Here is a 13032-nt window from a genome sequence, read left to right as displayed (position 1 = left end):
ATGGTTTCCCAATGCCCTCTAGCCCCTAACAAAGGATTTGCCATCTCTCTAGGTTGAGTGTCTGATAAAAAGAAACTTCAACATTCTCCAAAGAATTATAGAGAGTCTCGGAGTCAATACAATTTAAAAATCACAATTTTGTATTTATTACCATTAACACTAAAATAAGAAGAATGAAATGTAATAGATTCTTAAGAGAAAATGCCAATCTTAAGATGATTCAGATGCTACTGAAGCTGGAATGCAAGCAGCTGTTCCAACTATGCTCAATAAGGTGATAGAAAACCTACTTGAATTTAATGAAAAGACATGAATGCAGTCAAGAAATGGAAACTATGTGTGGGTGAGATAGCTCAGCAGATTAAGCGCCTGCTTAGGCAAGCACAGGGACTTGGTTTCCCTACACCACATGCCAGATGATCCCATCCCCAGGCTCGCTGAGCCAGCTACTGAGTCGGACATGGTGGCTCATGCCTGCAATCCCAGCACTGGGGAGGCTGAAAACAAAAGGATCACTATGAGTCCCAGCTGCATAGTGAGACCTGTACCAAATACATAAAAAATAAATAAAATAATAAAATAAATAAATGGAAATTACTAAAAAGAAATAAGCAGAAAACAGAAAGAATGTTGTTTGCTGTAAAGACCAGCAAGGAGTCTTTACAGCAAAGGAATGTAATGTACAGGACTTCATAGGCCTTGTGAGTTGTTTTGTAAACCAGGACCACTAAGTGATCTGACAAGGATAGCTATTCTTACAAAACAAAAAATTTAAGAACAGAGCTCATCTGGAAAACCCTGGTTATATCCAATCAGTGGCCCCAAATACCCTTTAAAATCCTCACCTTTACTTTGTTTCTTTACCACGTCTTCTGTTTATCATATCTTTCACTTTATGCTTTTATTTACTCATTACCACTGGGCCTTTGAAATGCAGCTCAAATGCCATCTCCTCTGAGAAGTTCTTTTCCTCTTATAGTTCCTAATACCGACCCTACATAGCACACTGTCATAACATTGAGTACACTTTTTTAAATCACCTGTTCACTTGCTTTTTTAGACTTTTCTTCCTGGCTGTGGACACTGCATGTCCATTCATCCATCATCCTTTGTCCACTGGATTTTGGAAAGAGATAAATAATAAGCAAAATCAGTTTAATCTGTCACTAAAGGAAATTATACTGCTGTTTCTTCACTATGTTCCTCACTGTATAGTCCTGGTATAGTGCATTAAGAATAACTTCCCTTTGCTGTGACTACTTCAGATCTACTGTTTACATAAGACTATCCCTACAATACAAAATAAAGTACAAAGGCTAACAATTACATGGCTAATGTAGATAATGTGCAAGTTCAATTTTGAATGATTTAGTGCAAAAGCAAACAGTCCAGCCACCTAAACTTTACTACCTAATCTCTTCTTTCTCCTTTTTCTGATAAATTCTTATTTCCTGTCAACACACTACAATTCACAAACCACCCTACAAAGACTTCTGTGAAGATGGTAGAGTGGTAAGCAGCAGAGTACGAGCCTCTTCAATATTTGGTATTCAGACACTGGAATATAGGAACGTGAAGAAAACCAGAAGGAGGGAAGTGGGTCCAAGGGAGCAAGGAAGGATCTGAAGTGAGAACTGAAACCCACAGGAAGAGCAAAAAGTGAAACTTCAATGTATAATGAAGGAGAGACAGTGCTTTCTCCCGGTGCCGGGACTCACTGCGTGGAAGGGGCAGATCAAACTTGCAGGTTCCCAATGACTTCTGGTGATCCCAGAGGCTCCATGGAAAATCAAACCAGTGGAACAGAGAAGGGGACAGAGTGAACTACAGGGGCTGATGAATTATTCTGTTTCAGAAATCCTCAAGAGAGGACAATTGACTTGTAGCCATCTTGGAGATGGTCAACTAAGCTAGAACTCAGAACAGACACAAGCGCTGTCTAGTGACTGCCAGCTACAAGGGTCCAATCATGCATCTGAAGCCTGCAGGAGGTAAGGGAACCAAGCTGAAGCCAGCCAGAAGCACACAGAATGTTGCACACTGAACAAATCTGGTTCCAGCCTCCTAGCCAGAACCCAGCCTGAACATCAGTGAAACTAAACATGCAGGCTTCTGGGATTATCCACTAGCATGCATGAAGCTACAGTTGGCTTGATAGAATAAATCAGTGCAGATCTGGACTCTGCCTGCCCATGTTGTCTATCAGTGACAACAGAGACATGCCTTGAAGTGCACTTTATTTGCTTTCTTCTTTTATTCTTTTTCCTTTTTGTGTTTGATTGCTTGTTCCTGTTGTTATATAAATTGTATGGTTTGTGTGTATTTGTCCCCCCCCCCAAGCTTGTGTAGTCATTCAAGTGAAGTTCTACAGTTTGTGATTAATTCATGATTCAAGGCTGGGATTATGGGTCTAAGTACTGCTGGGATTATGGATGTGAGTTTTGCTGGGATTATAGGTGTGAGTGCTACACCCAGCCTGGAGCAGATAGCCTGACTGCAACATAAGATAGATAGACTTGCTCTCTGTAGCTACTGTTGCTGCTACTCCTCCATTTTTCTCTCTGCTCTTTCCTGCCACAATGAAAGGTTGTTCAATGCCATGTGCCACTCTCCCTTAGAGCCAGCTGTGTATGGACTGAACCCCTCAGTAACTTTGAGCTAAATAAATATTTCCTTCTTCATTTTGGGTGTAAGATATCTGTCCTAGCAACAAAAGAAGAGTAACTGAGACAATGAGTATGAACACAGTTTCTACTTTTTTGTCATTGATGTTGTTGTTCTGTTCTCTTTTAAATATTCTCCCCTGAGGGACAAATTACCATACTGACTGCTTATTTGCAGCAAATAATTTTCTGGTTCATTTTATATTTTCCTGTATAACCACAAATCTAGTTCATATAGTTAAAGGTGGAAAATTAGTAATTACCACATTTTGACATTTTCTACACTGCGTTTCATGCTACTGTTATTGCTGACTGTTCTGATTTAGCCAAGATGATGTAATTGTTCTAATCATTTGTACTTTCTGGTACACCAAGATTGAGCTTGCCTAAGGGCCATAAAAAATGTTGTAGGCCAGTAACAGAGAACCATGGACTGGTGGTGCAAGCAGGCATTAACTTCTCCTCAATAAATTAAAAGGGGGAGATCTTGGTATAGACTCAAAACTAAAAATCCAGCTACACCTGGAAGGCACTTTCAAGTAGCTATTTCTCAAGGGTTCTAAATATGAACAATAAAGCTATTCCCCATACACAATTTATAAGAATCAACCTAGGAATTACACTCAAAATAATAAAAATAGAAAATGAGAAGTCACTTAAATAAAATGAAACGCCAGATTTCTAGCTCACCAAAATCAAACACATGAGGCAAAGAAGTGGAAAACTCTGAAAGTCACCAACCTGGAATCTCTGAATTCATCATAGAGGAAGTGACAAAGCAAATAAACAATGTTTTAGAAAAAAATAAAATCAGAAATAATTTCGTACTGGACTGGGAAGATAGCTCAATAGAATAAGTGCTTGCCTGGCAAGTGCAAGGGCCTGAGTTCAATCCCTGGTTCTGCCAGGAAAAAAAAAAAAAAAAAAAAAAAAGGAAATAATTTCTCAAGAAACTACAGAGATGGTGACCACAACGAAAGAGATGTTCAGTGACTAAATAAGATACTCATTTTTGTATTTTAGTACATAGTGCAGGGTCTACAGGGTCTCACTACGTAGATCAGACTCATAGTGACTCTGCTGTTCTCAGCCTCCCAAGTTCTGGGATTACAGGCACACCACCACACCCAGTCTCAATCTACATTTCACCGTGCCCTGGGAGCAGAGCCTGCACAGCAGGCTGGGGATCAAACACCCAGCCCTGGTGTCTGCTGAAGCAGGCACTTTAATCTACTGAGCTATCTGGCTGGCTCAAGATAGGCATTTTAAAAAGAAGAAATTAGGAAAATGAAAGAAATTATGAACAGCCAACATAGAAAATAAATGAAACAGATTCAAACAAATATCCAGGAAATTAAAAATCCCATTAAAGTGTGTGCAGCAGAATGGGCCAGATACTGAACATATGGTTGTTGTGAGCAATCATAAAAAGAAATATTCTTTAAAAATAGCCAGTATCCACAAGAAATCATCCAGCAGCCTACAGATGATGTAAAGAAGACAAACATAACTTGATTAGAATCAATGAAAAAGTAGATCATGCAAATGACATAAAAAACCTGTTCACAGAAATTATGGCAGCAAACTTTCCAAGCATGGCAAAAGAATTTGATACACAGTTAAGTGAGGCATGTAGAACTACACTTAGCCATGATCAAAATGTATGCATATCTAGGCATATAATAGTCAAGATTCCAGCACTTCAACATAAGAACAGAATGCTAAAAGCTATTAGAGAAAAGAAACAAATCGCATATAAAGGAAAGCACACATACTGGAATCACAGCAGATTTCTCAACACAAAAATCCAAATCAAGGACAGCTTGGAGTGAATTATTTCAATCCCCAAAAGAAAACAACCTCCAACCTAGATTGAGTTGCCAGCAAAATTGTCTTTCAAAATTGGTGAAGAAATAAGATATTTTCATGGCAAAAAAATACCTAAGGAAGTTCATGATCACTAAACCATCACTTAAAAATGTTCTGAAGTATATTTTAGAAAGAGACAAAAAGAAGTACATTCCCATAAACAATAACAGAATAAATCCATCAGGCGAGGCACACAATTAATCAGTGGGGGAAAAAAGGGAAGCCAACAACATAAAAATAACATTATAGGGATATCAGTAAATATCAGTTATAACCATCAAAGTTTATGGTCTTGATTCACCAAAAAAAAAAAACAGAAAATAACACCACACCAGAAAACAGTGAGTTCTCTTTCATAATAAATCTCATCGTGAAGGGTTTAAATTAACAAAAAAAAGACACAAATTGGCTGAATGGATCAAGAAGCAAGATCCAACAATATGCTTCATACAAGAAACACATTTAATTTTTTACAAATTCATAGCCTGAAAGTCAAAAGATGAAAACCAGTCATGTCCAGGAACCCAGAAAAATGCAGGGATAGCTATTCTATTTGCAGACAAAGTCGATTTCAAAACAAGATTGGAAAAGAAATATAAAGAAAGTCACTACATTCTTTATAAGGAACAGCCGAAGATGGAGAGATAACAATCATGAATACATATGTCTTAAATACCAGCACAGCAACTACATAAAAAGTATTACTGGACATAAAAATGAAGTAAGCACTAATACAATTTTTTATTGGGGAACCTTAATACCACACTGCCACAAATAGACAAATTAACTATTAAAAAAATAATTCAACAAATTCAAAATTGAGCCAGATATTTAAATAAATGGACTTAGTTAGTAGATGTCTACAGAGTATTCCTAGTACTCCATCCACAATATCAGAATATACATTCTTCTCAGCTGTATATGGAATGTTCTCCAAAATAGACCACATAATAGTTCATAGCAAATGCTTAAGTAAATGCAAAACAGAAGTGAAATTATTTGACACATATTATCATAAAATAATGTACAGAAATTGGAAATCAATGCCAAAGGAAACCACAAGAACTACATAAACACAAGGAAATTATATAATACCCTTCTAAACAACAAATGTGTCACAGATTTAATTAAAAAGAAATTAGACAATTTCTGTAATTAAAAGATAGTACCAATCCAACATGTTAGAACTTATGGGACAAAATGAAAGCTATCCTAAAAGAGGAACAGCAGAAAATATTTGTGTCAGGAAAATAGTGAGTTCAAATAAGCAACCTAATGTTGAAGCTCAAGCTTTTAGGAAAACTACAAGTCTAAACTACATATAGGGGAAGAAATTATACAGCTCAGGGCAGAAATTGATGCAACAGAGACCAAGAAAACAATATAAAAATTAATGAACTGAAGAGTAGGTTCTTTGAAGGATTAAGCAATATTTTTATTCCTCGAATGCCTTCAGGGCACTTTTGGCCAGCGGGAGAGTTGTGAGGTTCAAACTCCAGCAACCTGAGGCTGACAGCTTTGTGGAAGCAGCCACTTAAAGGACTGAGCTAGGGCCAGGCCCCCATCAAGCAATATTTTTAAAAGTCAATTTTAACCCAATAAGTGGAAGAAAAGTCTCAAGTCCGTGTAATAAAGAATGAAAAGGGTGAAATCACCACAGATCCTGCAGAAATTAAAAAAAACTGTCAATATCTACTTTGAGAGCCTGTAATTTTTTTCTGTTCTTTTAATTTATTAATATGCTTTTTAGTTTGATACAGGGTCTCACTACACAGTTCAGATTCATAGTGGTCCTCCTGTCTCAGCCTCCTCAACACTGGGATTACAGGTGTGCACCGACATGCCTGGTATTGGGCTGGAACAGCATGCCCAGGATTCCAGGCATGCTGTACTGGAGATTGAACTCAGATCCTTGCACTTGCCAGACAGGTACTTAGACTGCCAAGCTATCTCCCCATCCTAAGAAGCTTTATTCTAATAAGATAGAAAACACAGCTAAAAGGGACAGATTCTTAGGTGCCTATGAATTACCAAAGCTGAATGAGAAGATGTAAAAATTCTAAATACACCAATATTAGTCAATGAAACTGAACCAAAAATTAAAAACTTACCAAAAATTAGAAGTGCAGGCCCTCATAGATTCACTGCTTAATTTTATAAGAAATTTAGGTCAGATCTAATTCTGCTGCTTCTCAAACTTTTAATGAAATTGAAAGGGACGCAGTACTCCCAAATTCATTCCTGGAAGCAAACATTACCCTCATATCAAAACCAGAGAAGAATGCAACCAAAAAAGAAAACTACAAGTCAATCTCTCAAATAAACATAGACACAAAAATCCTCAATAAAATATTGGCAAACAAAATGCAACAAATTGGGGCTAGGGAGATAGCACAGTAGAATCAGTACTTGCCTGGCAATTGCAAGGGGCCTGAGTTCAATCCCTGGTTCTGCCAAAAAAAAAAAATAATAATAAATAAATAAATAAATAAAATAAAAAAATAAAAATTAAAAAAAAAATAAAAAGCAACAAATTGTCAAGCAGGTTATATAACATGACTAAGTAGAATTCATCCCGGGGATGTAAAGAGGTTCAATATACACTAATCAATATATGTAAGACACAATATTTACAGAGCCAAGGACAAAAAACATATGATCATCTCAATAGGTAGGGAAAAAGCATTTAAGAAAATTTCACACCAATTCATAATAAATACACATCTGAAAGTTGAAATATATGGTCTTTGCCTCAACCTGATAGAAATCATCTGTAATAAACCAAAAGCCAACATCATACTGAATAGCCAAAACCTGAAAGCTTTTATGCTAAACTTAGGAACAAGATGCCCAGTGTCACCACTGTTACTCAATATAGTTCTGGAAGCATTATCCAGAGCAATTAGACAAGAGATATAAATAAAAGGAATTAGGGTAAGAAAGAAAAAAAATTCAATTATCATTATTTGTGAATGACAAGATACTTTACATAGAAAACCCCAAATACTCCATGAAAATATTTCTTGATTTAATAACCAAATTTAATAGCATATGGATAGAAAGTCAACACTCAAAAGTTAACAACATTTCTGTATAACTTGAGCAAAATCACAGGGACAGAAATTAGGGAAACAATATCTTTTACAATAGCATTCAAAGAAATTAAATATTAAAATCCATCCAACAAAGAAGTAAAAGGCCTCTACAATGAATACTCTGAAAAAGAAGACTGAACAAGATATCAGAAAATGAAAGACAGCCCTATTCTTCAATAGATGAACCAATATAGTGAAAATTGTCATACTTCCAAAATTGTTACACAGATTTAATGCCATCCCAATCAAAAGTCTGCAGTATACTTGACAAAATTATAGAAAACAATCCTAAAACTCGTTTGGAACCAGGAGAAACCTAGGATAGCAAATGCAATTCTGGACAACAAAGGCAAGGCAGGGAGAATCTCAGTCTCTGACTTGAAATTATATTATGAAGCCATTGTGATATACACAGCATGATACTCGCCGAAACAAAAGAGACCTGAGGATCACTGAGGTAGATTAGAAGATGCAGAAACAACTCCAGACACATTAAGCCACCTTATCTTTGACAAAAGAGAGCTGGGCATATAGCTCAGTGGCACATTGTCTTCCTGGAATGTATAAAGTCCTCAGTTAAATCCCCCCCCCAAAAAAAATATCAAGAAAAGACAAAGGAGTCAAACAAACATCTTCACTGGAAGAAATCCACTTTAATACATAGTGCTAGAAAAATCAACTTTCCACGTGCACTAAATATTGAAACAAACACACTAAATCTGCTGGAAAATAGAATAGGAAGAACTCTTGAAGACATTGGAGTAGGCAAAAACTTTATGAACAATATCCCAATTGCAAGGGAATTAGACCCATATCTTTCATCATGCATTAAACTAAATTAGAAAGTGTTCAAAGATCTAAATATTAAAACAAAAACACTAAATTTGCTGGAAGATAGAATAAGTAGAACACCTGAAGACATGGTGTAGGCAAAGACTATATGAACAAAATTCCAATTAGATAAAAATGATCACAAAGATTCAACAACAAGGATCTCATCTTATTAAAAGGATTTCATGTAGGAAAAGAAACAAGCACAGAGCAAAGGGACAAATCACAGGGTGGGAAAGTTTTTCTTTCCTCAGACGAGGGACCACATCTAGACTATATAAAGAGCTGAACAAAAACTCAGTCCCACAAATTTAAAGTCCAAATCCAAGACTAAATATCTGAAATGAAAAGACATTTCTCAGATGCAATAGAGTGGGGAATAAATATATGAAAATATGTTCAACATCAATTGTCATTCAAGCTATACAAATTAAAACAACACAGATTCCATCTCACCCTAGAAAGAATGCTATTACCAGGAAATCAACCAAGAACAAATACTGGCAGGGCTGCAGAGAAAAATGAATCCTTCTCCACTGTTGATGGCCATGTAGAATTGTACAACCACTGTGGAAATCAGTGAAGAGATTCTTCAAAAACCTAAAACTAGAGCCTCCATCCAACCCAGCTGTTTTCCTTCTTGGTATCTTCCTAAAAAAATTAAAAGTATCATACCACAATGATAAATACACCCCCACGTTTATAGTGGCACAGTTTGTAATAGCTAAATCTTGGAAACAGCCCAAACGTGCATCAAGTAATGGATAAACATGTGAGTTTTTTCCCCTATATTATGGAGTACCACTCAACCAGAACAAAGGATAAACTTGAGACATTTAAAGACAAATGGCTGGACCTTGACACCATACTCAAGTGAAATAACTCAGATATACATGCATAAATATTGCATGTATTAAATATTAAAACAAAAACACTAAATGATTTCTCTGGTGAGAAATCAAAAGCATAAATAAGAACCAAAAAGTGTAACAAATATTGTGAAATGGGAAGAAATGCTTAAATGGGAAGGTGGAGTAGGGAGGGGGAGGGGAAGGGAAGGAAGGGAAAAAGAAAGCAAAATGAGAAAAAAATGGAAACAGCTTTTGTAAATAAGGAGGAGAAGATGGATTAAAGGGAGAATAGAGGAATAGTGGAAAGAAAAATCAAGCTATATCACACACAGGTAAAATTTCCTATGATGAATGTGATCATAATGTGTAACTGAAATATACCAATAAATTTAATAAATTTTAAAAAGCCCACTCCTTACTTCCTTCTTTTTGCATCTCCCAATGGTGTCTGTCTTCTCACCATCCCTAGTTCAGACAGTGAAAATATTATCAAGGATTTGAATGATCAGAAGACATTTTTTATGTATTTAGTACAGGGTATATAGAGTCTCACTACACAGATTGAGCTCGTAGTGATCCTCCTGTTTTCAGCCTCCCAAGCACTGGGATTACTGGTACACCACTATGCCCAGTCTCAATCATTATCTCAGTGTGCCCCGGGGGCAGGCCTGAGATAGCATGCCATTTTTTATACAGGATATGAAGTTAGCAAAACAACCTCAGCCCTACCCATATAGACTGTGCACTCTCCAGGGGAATTATAGGTCCAACAACTAGAAAACACAAGGTGGTACAGGGCAACGACAAGGGCATTAACACTATACTCAACTGTCAGGAAAAAAAAATCTAGCATTCAGGTAGCATTAATTTATATTCACCATGAAAGAGAAAAAATGAGATGGGTGTAGGAAAAGAATGTTTGATAAGACAACTAATGTAGGTGGGTATGGTGGCGCACATCTGTAATCCCAGCATTCAGGAGGCTAGAGCAGGGGATCTCTGTGAGTCTGAGGTCAACCTGGACTGTATAGTGAGATGAATGCCAAGTTGAAATACGTAGTGAGACCCTGTCTCAAAGAAACAAAGCAAACGCTTATACACAACCAATATTTGAAGCTCCAAAGAAGGATAGAGTTTGAAAACCAAGAAGCCAAGGCAGTTATCTTTCCAGGAGAACTGAAATCATCATACCACACTGATAGATGTGCACCCATGTTTATAGCAGAGCAATTTTTCATAGCTAAATCTTGTAAATAACCCAAGTGTCCTTCAACTGAGTAATGGATAAAAAAGATATAGTATTTTTACACAATGGAGTATTAATGAGCTATAAAGAAAGACAAACTTGAGGCTTTTATAGGTAAATGAATGCAATTGGAGAACATATTTACAAGTAAAATGAATCAGACCCCCATGTATAATCATATTATCTCCCTAGTGTAAGAATCTAAAAGAGTAAATAAAATCTGAAAAAGTACAACCATTACTATGAAAGGGAAAGAAACTGCTCAAAGGGAAGGAACAACTGGAATGAGGGAAAAGAGAAAAGAAAGAAAAAAGGGGAAAATATATGTCTATATACACAGGATAACTTGGGTGATTATACTGCTGCACTCTACTGGTATATTGAAAGGAACAGTTAATGCTAAAATTTTTTATTTTTTAAATTTTTTGACCAATTTTATATGCTACAGCTTATATCTGATAATATGAACAACTAAAAGAGATTTATATATGTATGCAAGCAAGATGGTTTGGACAACTGCACTGTGCATCTCTGTTGGTCTGTGGAAAGAAGCAGATAATTCTTAATTTGTTTTGTCTCCTTTTTTCAACTGTTTGTACTTTTTTCTTCTTAATTTCTTATACATTTCTCTTTTTCTTTGTTCTTTGTATTTTACATGCATATACCTGGTAATATAAATAATTGGTTGGAAGACAACACTACGTATTAGAACAAATACTGTAAAATTCATATTTGTTTGTTAAGTTAAAATCTGTATCACTTGTAATTTTTTTCCTTTTTAAATCTAATTTGTACTCTTTAAAAAAAAAACAAAAAACAGTGTGCAATATAACAACCATTCCTGAAGTTTTATCTTGTTTAGTGAAATCTGTATCATGTCAAACATTTTTTATTCTCTTTAAAAAATAAAACTAAATTAAAAGAATGGTTTCAAATACCAAAGAAGGAGGAGGAGGAGGAGGAGAAAGAAAGAAAGAAAGAAAGAAAGAAAGAAAGAAAGAAAGAAAGAAAGAAAGAAAGAAAAGAGGGTTATATTCCACATGTAGCAAATGGTGATTGGAGCTTCCATTGTGTAGACTCAAGAGATGGCAGGTCCAGCACATACTGAGCCTTATAAACCACATCAATATACTTGTTCTTTGTCATAAAGATCATAGTAAAAGGCTTCTAGTGGGGAATGATAGTTTTTTAAAGTGCTTGCTTTAGAAAGATCTCTGTAGACCCTCTTTATAGAACAGTTTGGAGAGGAACAATGCTAGGACAAAGATAGTAATAAAGAGTGATTCAAGTTCGAGACCATGGTTCTCTACATTTATGTTCTCATGACTAACATAAATTGGGCAGATGCTGATTGACAGATATCTGAGCTGTAGAGTACAGTTTATTTGATAAATGACTTGGAGCAAAGAAGGAAAGAATTTAGCAAAGAGATTTTGGATATCGACACCCCCTCTGTTGCCTAGATAGACTATTCCAGCATGAATCTTCTTACTTCCTAGTTTCTAGAATCACCTAATAAGCTTGGTTTACTTGGCATGTGGCCTGAATTGGGTGCTTTAATCATCTGCTTATGTGCACCATATTCCACAGTAATAAAATGTGATGAAGACTACGGCTGGGCTTATTGATTGAGTGTATTTCCTGTGCACTAAGTTGTCAAAATAAGTTCCCTTTGTGCTAGTCACTTCCTGCATGAAAGGCTGGGGAGACAGCGCTTTTAAGTGTCTGCCTGGAAAGCACAAGGACCCAGGTTCCTTTCCCAGTACCACATGTGGTGCCAGCCCCGGAACCCTGGGCAAGCCATGCTGGCCCAGAAACCAGGCATGGTGGTGCATGCCTGTAATCCCAGCGCTTGGGGGCTGAGAAGCATCAGCGCAGGATCACTCGGTAGCAAGACCCTGTACCAAATAAACACATTTTAACAAAACAAAGTGTCACTTCCTCCATGAAGAGAATCCTGACTTCCCCAGCAGAAAGGTCTCCTCCCTCCAAGCTCTTATTGCATCATACAAACCTCTGTCATCAAAATGTTTCATCAAAATTATCCAAGTCTCTACTAGTCTATTGTTTTTTAAAGCAGGATATCTTCTTTCCTGTTTCTATCTCCAGTGCCAGTGCCCAAAAATTATGGTACATGGGTACTATCATGACTAAATACATTAATTTAATTATTTCACTAGTACCACTTTTGTAATATAAAAATATTACTTCTGACCTAAGGAGCAACTCAGGATAAAGAGATGCTACATATTTCTGAAGTCTATTAAGCATTTGTATTAATTTGAAATGAGAAAAAGTATCATTGAAAATGTTTTCCCAGCTATTTATTTTGCAGGATGATGGGGCCAGTACTATGAAATGCATTGAGCATGAGCAGGTTATGATTTCCTGATGTGTCACATACAAATCAGAATGGAATACCCTTCTCTGACAAAACTAAACAAAAAGGAGGACACAAATGAAGGACCACTTTGTAT

Source organism: Octodon degus, unplaced genomic scaffold, assembly GCF_000260255.1.
Source record: "Octodon degus isolate 3935 unplaced genomic scaffold, OctDeg1.0 scaffold00134, whole genome shotgun sequence".
NCBI lineage: Eukaryota > Metazoa > Chordata > Mammalia > Rodentia > Octodontidae > Octodon > Octodon degus.
This window is presented reverse-complemented; position numbering follows the sequence as displayed.